General features: G+C 47.8%; 1 long non-coding RNA gene across 1 annotated transcript; it reads left to right on the top strand.

Moving 5' to 3' along the window:
- Positions 1 to 811: 811 nt before the first annotated feature.
- Positions 812 to 10,462, top strand: LOC121001399. Its single transcript, XR_005779046.1, has 3 exons — positions 812 to 1,004; positions 4,174 to 4,180; positions 10,452 to 10,462. It is a non-coding gene; the product is annotated as an uncharacterized LOC121001399 (long non-coding RNA).
- Positions 10,463 to 11,156: the final 694 nt, after the last annotated feature.

The following is an 11,156-nucleotide window of genomic DNA, read 5'->3' as shown; positions in this document are numbered from 1 at the left end:
AAGCCGCACGTGTTCACAGGGTGTGAACAGGGCCTTAGGTGAGTCAGGGATCTGTTTGTGTAGTTAGAGCCTGGACGGGCGAGTGTTTATCATTTTGTATTATTGTTGATGTTTACACGGATGTGCCGCAATAAAGCACCGTGTTTGGATCTTAAACTTGGTGTCCTGAAGATATCTGTGAGAATGACCCCCGAAAGAGAGCTGATCCCTAATATATATATATACACAATTTATTTATATAGCGCCACCATATTCATAGGGTTTATGTACAAAACAAAAGTAACTGGATAGTATGCAACTGAAACACTAGGAGTCAGGGCTCTCCTCGCAGGAGCTTACAATCTATGAGGAGTTGGGGGTGACACATCAGGTAGTTGATTGTGATAAGTAGGATTTGAGCCATTATTGAACTGACAGGAGTGGAGCCGGCCGATCTGCTTCGGGTTTGGGACTACTAGAGGATCGAGTTTAGGCCATAGGAGAGGGTTGGGCTAGCTTGATAAGCCTGCCTGAAAAGATGGGTTTTTAAGGGCACTTTCACACTAGCGTTTTTCATTTCCGGCATAGAGTTCCATCCTAGGGGCTCAATACCGGAAAAGAACCGTTCAGTTTCATCCCCATGTATTTTGAATGGAGAGTAATCCGATCAGGATGCATCAGGACGTCTTCAGTTCAGTCTTTTTGACTGATCAGGCAAAAGATAAAACCGCAGCATGCTACGGTTTTATCTCCGGTATTTTTTTCCATAGGAATGTATTAGTTTAAATATGGAATGCATTATTTAAAATACTTGAATGCCGGATCCATGCCGCATCCGTTTTTTCCGGATGACACCGGAAAGACGGATCCGGCATTTCAATGCATTTTTCAGACTTATCAGGATCCTAATCAGTCTTACAAAGGCCATCAGTTGGCATACGTTTTGCCGGATCTGGCAGGCAGTTCCGGCGACAGAACGTCTTGCCGGATCACTCTGCCGCAAGTGTGAAAGTAGCCTAAGGCACGTTTAAGGGTGGAGAAGTTGTGGATTGACCTAGTATTCCGGGGCAGAGTATTCCAGAGAGTAGGTGCAGCTCGAGAAAAGTCTAGAAGACGGGAGTGAGAGGTACAAATTATGGAGGTTATTAATCTTAAGTCGCTAACAGAACGGAGAGCGCGAGTAGGGTGTTAGATGGAGATGAAACCAGAGTTTTTACAAACCAATAGGTTTTTTTTATTGTTATCGTGACAACGCATTTCGGGGTTCTGCGGACCCCTTTTTCAAGTCTAAAAAACATATACATACAATCACACAAATTAAGAACACACTGATGGGCGTAAGGTTACAAAATGTATGATAAAAGGGATAATAATAATAATAGTAATAATAGTAATAATATGACCGTCACGAGGAGGGTCATTCAAACGTAGATTTTGATGTAGATATGAATGGATAAAAGAGTACATAAATACGTAAATACAATGAAATAAATAAATAATGAATAGTAAATAGATATAAATTGTAAAAAAATATATATAAGATATAAGAAAGGCGCCAGTTGAGATAAAAACAGGATTTTATAATCACATGATTCCGTGGCTGATAATAAATAGCTGGTGATAAATGGCTATTTTGTAGGGTGCGTGTAAAAAGAAATCCTAATATTGATTTGCAATACAAATTTATATGTAGTTAAATACTTAATTAATGGTTAAATTGCGCAAACTCGATTGGTCCAAAAAGACGCAGGATCAAAGGTGCATTAACACTACAGCGTCACTCGTACAAGTATAAGCGGTTGGTCAGGTGGGGTGAATGGACCTAGACGGGTAGTGATTGACATGATTGCAGAAAAACGAAAAGCATGATATAAGGTTAAGTGGTTAAAGTGAGAGCTGGGGGCGAAAGGCATGAAGTGGTATAATACAAGAGGATAAGAAAAGAGGGGAACAGGGATAGAGAATGGCGCTGGAGGACTTACCGGTGGGTGATGCCGCTGATGGAGAGTGCGCTGCTCCCAGCTTCTGGCACGTGTGGCGTCCAGATGCTGTGTGCTGGGAGCGCGCGCTGGGCCGGCAATGAGGAGGCGGAGGAACCTAGTACTGAGCCCTGAGGAACGCCGACATCAAGAGGAAGAGGAGAAGAAGAAGAGCCAGCGAATGAAACACTAAAGGAGCGGCCAGAGAGAAGAGAACCAAGAGAGAGCAGTGACCTTAAGGCCAATTGAGTGGAGCATGGTGAGGAGGAGGTTATGGTCTACGGTATCAAACGCTGCAGAGAGATCCAGCAGAATCAGTAGAGAATAGTCACCATTTCTTTTTGCTGTTAGGAGATCGTTAGACACTTTAGTAAGGGCAGTTTCTGTAGAGTGAAGAGGGCGAAAGGCAGATTGTAAGGGGTCAAAAAGAGAGTTTGCAGAGAGATAGCTTATTAAGCGAGAATAGACGTGATATTCAAGGAGTTTAGAGATGAAGGGGAGGTTTGTAGTTAGCAGCACAGGTCGGGTCAAGAGATGGTTTCTTTAGTAGTGGGGTGATAATAGAGTGTTTGAAAGAGGAGGGAAAGATACCAGAAGAGAGACAGAGAGGTAAAAAATTGTAGCTAGGTGAGTGATGACAGCCGGGGAGAGGGACTGGAGGAGGTGTGATGGAATAGGATCACTGCTACAGGTCGTGGGTCGAGAGAAGAGAGAAGCCTGGAGACTTATTCCTGTGTTATAGGGTCAAAAGAGGAGAGAGAGCGTGTGGAGGAATTGGAGGGAGGAGGATTGTTTGGGGACTGGGGACTATAGACAACAGCAACTCTCAGGGGGAATGGATGGAAGAGTCTAATGGTGTGTGTGACAACCACCCGCCAATCCCGTCGTCCTATGCCACAGTTGCCATACAGGTCTCCACTAGAGACTTCTGGAGGCGAATCCACTGTGAGCACAGAAGACGTTTAAGATTGGTTGGTGGGCCCATACAGGATACAATCACGATTGTATGTACAATCGGTAAAAATTAAATTACTGATTTCACGCTGGAAATAAAATTAATTTGCTGCCACCACTCTTCGTATTGAATCAGGGCGAAGAGACCCCGGCTAGCTAATCCTAAAGGGACGAAACGGTTATTTGCAACCTAGCTAGTAAATAACAATTTATAAAAATAAAACAATTTGGTAGTATGTCTTCTGAGGACAGAGTTCTTAGCATAGATCAGTTCATCAGGTAACAAGGGCAAAACTGGAATGATGAAATCATTAGTTTTTTATTCTAAAACTATACACAAAAATATATATATTAAAGCTGACAGATAAATATACCTGCCAGTTGAACAGATTGGTTTGGATAGAAATAGGTAAGAGGTGGAAGGGAATAGAATGTCTGTAAGTTCAGAATTACCGTGGTAGTGTCCAGTAAAAGGCAAAGTCTTTGTATAATAATCCAAGATGGTGGGGTGTGCCCGTGTCCAGCGGGCGGTCGTGATGTAGTCGACGTCAGATGGTAGAAGGAGGACGCAGGACCTGAGTGTGTCACTGTTTTTACCCACTCTGAAGCGGGAAGTGGTTATGACACGTTCAGGTCCAGCCTTGTGTAATTGGAACAGGGGCAGTCCTTTGCCCCATAGGGAGAAAATCTGGCAGAATCTTTGCTTTGCCCATTTCTCCATATCCCGTAAGTCCAATCAAGAAATATAGTTGATATTGATAATCAGTACAATTTTACGCATCATCTGATAACAAATACGACTAGAAGATAATACAGGGTGCCTGAGAACCTTTATATCTCAGAGCGGGAATCTCTGATTTGCCCGCGGGTTTCCTAGAAGGTGGGTTAGAAGAACCAAAACCATCTCTGAAAAGATGGTTCCTTTCACATTTCCATAACTCATGAAATATTAGGAAAATATGGGAAAAATATGAAGCTTATGGATTGAAGGGGACTTTCAGGTCATCTTCCTTCCTGTACCAACCAGCTGTATGATAAGGATCTGTCCTTTTCTTCTGAAGCTCGCTGCCCAGGCTAAAGGTGTGAGACCCCTGCTGGTATTGGAGACACTATGGCTGCAGAAAGACCAGGTTTATGAGGTTCTGTCATAAGAGAACTAGATTGATGGCTACTCAACTTGGCCTGGGCAGGAAAGGTTTGTCACAAGGTGGTGATAATGGGACCTCTGCTCTGTGAATTACTCCTTTAGTCAAAAGAGAAGATTTTTAGTAAAGGCTCTGGTGTCTCTGTGATTGCGAAATATGGCGCATTTGCGATTTCCTAGTATCGCTGTGGATCGCAAAGCGTCACACCTCCCCCTTTGGAAGATTGGGGAAGGAGTGGTCAGCAAGACTGGGACTGAAGCAATCCCAACTCCCTATTTGAGCTCGTTACAGCGGGAAAGTCCGTCAGCATTCTGATGGCGACTTCCCGGTTTGTGCTGAATCGTGAAATCGTACTGTTGGAGCGCTAAGCTCCAGCGGAGAAGTTTTCCGTTGGTACCAGAAGTACGTTTCAGCCAGCTGAGAGGGTTGTGATCTGTGATGACCATGAAGGATCGTCCATATAGGTACGATTGTAGTTTCTGTAGGGCCCATACGATCGCTAGGCACTCTTTCTCAGTGGTGCAGTATGCGGTTTCCCGCGGAAGTAGTTTTCGGCTCAGGTAGAGGACAGGGTGCTCATTCCCGGTTGTGTCCACCTGACTAAGGACGGCTCCCAGACCGTGGTCTGAGGCGTCAGTTTGTACAAGGAACTGACGGGAGAAGTCGGGAGCTTGAAGGACAGGAGCGCTAGCTAGCGCTTCCTTCAGGGCCCGAAATGCCTGTTCTAGTTCCGAGTTCCATGTGACCGTGTTGGGTTGTTTTTTGCCCGTGGCATCAGTCAGTGGTTTAGCCAGAGTACTATAGGATGGAACAAACTTCCTATAGTACCCTGCCGTTCCCAAAAATGCCTGTATTTGTTTTTTTGGTGTTAGGCCGTGGCCATGCTACAATGGCATCGACCTTCCCTATCTGAGGTTTCAGGGTCTGGCTGCCTACTCTGTGTCCAAGGTACTGAACCTCTGTCATGGCAATCTGACATTTGTTGGGCTTAACGGTCAGATTGGCAGCGGACAGTCTTCCCAATACCTGTGACAGATGGTCAAGGTGATCTTCCCAGGTTGGACTATATATGGCTATATCGTCCAGATATGCTAGGGCATAACCTTGCATTCCTTCCAACAGTTCATTCATGGCCCGCTGAAATGTGGCGGGCGCATTCTTCATCCCAAAGGGCATACGAGTAAACTCATAGAGGCCAAAAGGGGTGATGAATGCGGATTTCGCTCTCGCCTCTGGCGCAAGCGGAATCTGCCAGTATCCACGGCTCAAGTCCATGATTGTTAGATAGCTGGCGGACGCCAGCTGATCCAGCAATTCATCAATTCGAGGCATGGGATACGCATCGGTTATGGTGATGTCATTCAGTCTCCGATAGTCGACACAGAACCGGGTTGTCTTGTCCTTTTTGGGGACTAAAACAACCGGGGTGGCCCATGGACTAGAGGATTTCTGGATGACCATTAACTGTAGCATCTCATCAATCTCTCGTTTGATCTCAGCCTGCACTTCGGGTGAGGTGCGATAGGGGCCCTGCCGTAAGGGCTGGTGGGTCCCTGTGTCAACTCGGTGAGCTGCTAGGTTGGTTTGGCCAGGGATGCCTGAGAATGGGGCGCTGTGCGCACTCAGGAGAGTGGTGAGCTGAAGCTTCTGTGGGTACGAGAGGTGGGGGTTGATGTTCCAATCATCTGCCACGTCTCGTAGCTCTGCTAGCAAGTCTATCAGTGGATCTGGCTTTTCGGGTTCTAGCTGGCTACACACTGCTAATACATACTGCTCTCTTTCCTCGTGTGCTTTTAACATGTTCACGTGGAACAGTTTCTGTCGCTTACCCCCGAGACTCACTAGGTAAGTGACTGGGTTCACCTGTTTCAGAATAGCGTATGGCCCGTCCCAGGCAGCCTGCAATTTGTTCTGCCTGACAGGGAGTAGGGCGTATACCTTCTGACCTGCTTGGTATGACCGCTCTCTGGCATGCTGATCATACCAAGCCTTCTGTTTGGCCTGTGCCTTTGCAAGGTTTTCCGTCATTATTGGTCCCGAAATTTTAGGACATATTCAACCACAGAGACTTCTGAGGGGTCACCTTTTCCCTCCCAGGTCTCCCGAATCAGTTTTAAGGGCCCTCGGACGTCTCGTCCATATAGGAGTTCAAAGGGTGAGAACCCAGTGGACTCCTGTGGCACTTCTCTGTAAGCGAACAGCAAATGAGGCAGGTGCCGCTCCCAGTCCTTCCCCTGCGATTCCACGAACGTGGCCAGCATTTGCTTTAACGTTCCGTTGAAACGTTCGCAAAGGCCGTTGGTTTGCGGGTGATACGCACTGGAAGTGGTGTGCTTGATTTGCATCCTCTCACAGAGGGCTTCCATTAACTCCGACATGAAGCAAGAGCCCTGATCAGAGATCATCTCGGCGGGGAAACCTACACGCGAGAAAATCCCGATCAAGGCGTCCGCCACCGTGGCCGACCTAAGGGAAGACAGTGCTACCGCCTCTGGATAACGGGTGGTATAGTCCACGACCGTTAAGATGTAGCGCTTGCCAGAACTGCTAGGAATGGGAAGGGGACCAATCATATCCACTGCCACTCTCTGGAAGGGCTCTGTGATCACGGGCAGTGGCTGCAAAGGAGCTTTGCGGGGTCCTCCAGCCTTCTTAACCCTCTGGCAAGTGGTACACGATCGGCAGTACTTAGTTATGTCCGTTCCCATCGTGGGCCAGTAAAAATGGTTCTGAACACGTTTGTGGGTCTTTCTGATTCCCAAATGTCCTGCAAGTGGAATGTCGTGGGCTGCTTTGAGCACCTGTGCCCGAAATGCCCTAGGGACTACCAGCTGTCTCGTGTTCTCACCTGCGCCACATTTTGTAGGCTGCACAGCTTCACAGTACAGTCGGTTGTTCTCCGAATAGATTTTATATGGAGTTCCCTCACCTGGAGGCTGGCAGGCTCGGGCCCTAAGGGCCTCCAGACTAGGGTCACCCTTCAAGGCCTGCACGAATGCAGCGCCACCGGTCTCCTCCAGCTGACCAGTGACATATGAAGTCAGCTGTGGAGAGTTACCTTCAATGCTGGGGTCAGAGGTGGGTGGAGGGACGGCTGGTTCTGTCCCCGCAGCCCCATCTGAGCCCAGGTTACTGGCGACACTGGAAGCGTCTACCAGCGCAGTGACACAATCATCATCATCACATGAAACGGTCGTTCTCGCATTGTCTTCCGCCTGAGGGTCAGAATCGACCGAGGGGGTCCCTTCGGTCGGTTCTGAGTTCAGGCGGCTGGCCATGGAACGTGTAATGGCCAGAACAGGTACAGCATCATTTATATCACCATTGCTAACACTAACACACGCATTCGGATCAACAATGACAGGTGCAGAAGTCGGCAAATGACATTCGGTTGCTTGTACATTTAAATCTGATACCTCCCTAGGTGCGTTAGGGACAGTAAAAATAGCAGGCAAAGTGTCCCCGTCTCCCTGTTTCCCCAAAGGGCGGTACAGTACCTGGTTTTGGTCAGGGAGTCCTGCTTGGGCCTCCTGCGCGCTTGCAGGGTATTCGTAATGGGAAACAAGGGTGCCCAAATCAGTGCCAAGCACTGTGGCAACGGGAATATCATCCAGGACCCCAACAACCCGCTTTTGCCGTCCCATTCCCCAATCAATGGTGACTTGGGCTTGGGCAACATGAGTGCGAGTGCCCCCAACTCCGGTCAGAGCGAGGTACTTTCCTGGAAGGATATTCTTCTCCGTAACAAGATGTGAACGGACCAAGGTGACATCTGCACCGATATCACGGAATCCGATGACAGTCTGGCCGTTCACAGTGACAGGCTGGTGATTCTGGGATCTGCTGTGCACCTCGGGTCCTCCGACCAGCAATACAGCAGACGAGGTAGGTGTGGAAGCATTGGCCCCCTTAGGGCTTGGCGTCGTCGTGGTGCTAGGAGGTTGGGCCGGCTTCCCTGCGTAACAGGTTTGCTTGGTGTGACCGGGCCTGCGACACAGCTCACACCAGGGCCTGGTTGTCTCACGGTTCACAGGGCCAGCGGGCCTGCCTTCTCTCCAGTTCTCGGACATGGCTCTGTCCTGGTTGGGTACTAGAGTTTTGCGGCTGTCAGGTACCAGGGGTTTGCGGATGTCTGATACCACCGGCCTGCGGATGTCCGTCATCACAGGTTTGCGAATGTCCGGTACCCGGGTTGCGACAAACATGTCTGCCAGCTCAGCAGCTTCTTTCACAGACTGGGGCTTGTGCTCCAGCACAAACTGTCTCACATCTGTAGAGCATATCGCAAGGAGTTGGTCATGGATCATCAAATCCTCAAGGTGAGCATAAGTCTTTTCTTTAAGAATTCTAGTCCATTGGCGGAATGTGGTGCATAAGCGGCTAGCCACATCCGCGTAAGAGTCTGTGGATCCTTTCTGGATGGCACGGAACTTTCTCCGGTAAACCTCAGGGGTTAACTGGAACTTAGCAATTATGGCATCCTTGATAGTCTGATAATCGCAATCTTGGTCTGTGGGTAGTTCCGCAAAAGCATCCAGCGCTTTACCAGTCAGCTGAGGCGTCAGGTGTAGAGCCCACTGATCCTCAGGGATGCAGAACTGGCGGCACGCTCTCTCAAACGAGCGTAAATATAAATCAATGTCCCCATTTTTCTCCATAACTGGAAACCTTGCTTTGGGGACCACGGGTAGAGGAATGCCTCCTGCAGCAGGAGTGTTAGGAGAGGAAGACCGCTCGGCCTGTCTCACTTGGGACAGTTCTAGTGCACGCTGGTGTTGCAGCGCTTCTCTCTGAAGCTGGAACTGCTGCTGTCGCTCCTCTCTTTGCTGCTGTCGCTCCTCTCTTTCAAGCTGCATCTGAAGCTGGAACTGCTGCTGTCGCTCCTCTCTTTGCTGCTGTTGCTGCATCTCCAGGTATAAACGCAAATCCGCGCCAGTCAGGCCCGGTAACAACTGCTGGCTCATAGGGCCCAAGGCAGTGAAGTTTAGTCCAGAGCTGCTTGTTCCTTGCTGAGGGTTAGCAGGAGCTGTGGACATGCTGTTCTCCAGGGTACCTGCATCACCCGGAGCTGAAGTAGCAACCTCAGCACTCCCATAGCTGGTGATGCTGGGTGACGTTGAACGAAGGGGCAGCGAAGCCTCCGGCGTGGGATTGGAATCCTCCATCGCTTGGCCGTCTCTCTCCGTCAAAGCTTTGATCAGCTGTGATCGATTTTTGTGTAGAATGGCAATGCCTTGCGACTCACACACGGCTTGTAAGTCGGCGACAGACCAACTTAGGTAATTTGGAACTGAATCAGACATTCAGAAAAGAACAGAAAAAGAATAGGATATAGCAAAGAAAAGGTGGGGAAATGTAAACCAATCTATTCCTATCAATGTGTACCGTTTTGCACCCGGAACTCAAGTTCCGCAGGACAGGATACTAAGTAACCGCTGTCCTATTGTTATGATTGCTCAAAAAGCTGCACTTGTCAGTTCTTTGTGCTCTGATCTCCCAAAAGCTGACTTCTGCATGGTTTTGGGTTCTGCTATCCCACTAGCTGCCACCAATGTGACAACCACCCGCCAATCCCGTCGTCCTATGCCACAGTTGCCATACAGGTCTCCACTAGAGACTTCTGGAGGCGAATCCACTGTGAGCACAGAAGACGTTTAAGATTGGTTGGTGGGCCCAGACAGGATACAATCGCGATTGTATGTACAATCGGTAAAAATAAAATTACTGATTTCACGCTGGAAATAAAATTAATTTGCTGCCACCACTCTTCGTATTGAATCGGGGCGAAGAGACCCCGGCTAGCTAATCCTAAAGGGACGAAACGGTTATTTGCAACCTAGCTAGTAAATAACAATTTATAAAAATAAAACAATTTGGTAGTATGTCTTCTGAGGACAGAGTTCTTAGCATAGATCAGGTCATCAAGTAACAAGGGCAAAACTGGAATGATGAAATCGTTAGTTTTTATTCTAAAACTATACACAAAAATATATATATTAAAGCTGACAGATAAATATACCTGCCAGTTGAACAGATTGGTTTGGATAGAAATAGGTAAGAGGTGGAAGGGAATAGAATGTCTGTAAGTTCAGAATTACCGTGGTAGTGTCCCGTAAAAGGCAAAGTCTTTGTATAATAATCCAAGATGGTGGGGTGTGCCAGTGTCCAGCGGGCGGTCGTGATGTAGTCGACGTCAGATGGTAGAAGAAGGACGCAGGACCTGAGTGTGTCACTGTTTTTACCCACTCTGAAGCGGGGAGTGGTTATGACACGTTCAGGTCCAGCCTTGTGTAATTGGAACAGGGGCAGTCCTTTGCCCCATAGGGAGAAAATCTGGCAGAATCTTTGCTTTGCCCATTTCTCCATATCCCGTAAGTCCAATCAAGAAATATAGTTGATATTGATAATCAGTACAATTTTACGCATCATCTGATAACAAATACGACTAGAAGATAATACAGGGTGCCTGAGAACCTTTATATCTCAGAGCGGGAATCTCTGATTTGCCCGCGGGTTTCCTAGAAGGTGGGTTAGAAGAACCAAAACCATCTCTGAAAAGATGGTTCCTTTCACATTTCCATAACTCATGAAATATTAGGAAAATATGGGAAAAATATGAAGCTTATGGATTGAAGGGGACTTTCAGGTCATCTTCCTTCCTGTACCAACCAGCTGTGTGATAAGGATCTGTCCTTTTCTTCTGAAGCTCGCTGCCCAGGCTAAAGGTGTGAGACCCCTGCTGGTATTGGAGACACTATGGCTGCAGAAAGACCAGGTTTATGAGGTTCTGTCATAAGAGAACTAGATTGATGGCTACTCAACTTGGCCTGGGCAGGAAAGGTTTGTCACAAGGTGGTGATAATGGCACCTCTGCTCTGTGAATTACTCCTTTAGTCAAAAGAGAAGATTTTTAGTAAAGGCTCTGGTGTCTCTGTGATTGCGAAATATGGCGCATTTGCGATTTCCTAGTATCGCTGTGGATCGCAAAGCGTCACAGTGTGAACCTCAAAAGAGGGGAATGTGAGAGAGGGTACAGGGGGAATGACCTGAAATGTGCACTGTGGAGAAAGTAGTAGGCCTGCTCCTCCACCGTGCCTGT

The sequence above is a fragment of the Bufo bufo genome, chromosome 5 (genome assembly GCF_905171765.1).
Source record: "Bufo bufo chromosome 5, aBufBuf1.1, whole genome shotgun sequence".
Taxonomy (NCBI): domain Eukaryota; kingdom Metazoa; phylum Chordata; class Amphibia; order Anura; family Bufonidae; genus Bufo; species Bufo bufo.
This window is presented reverse-complemented; position numbering and strand designations above follow the sequence as displayed.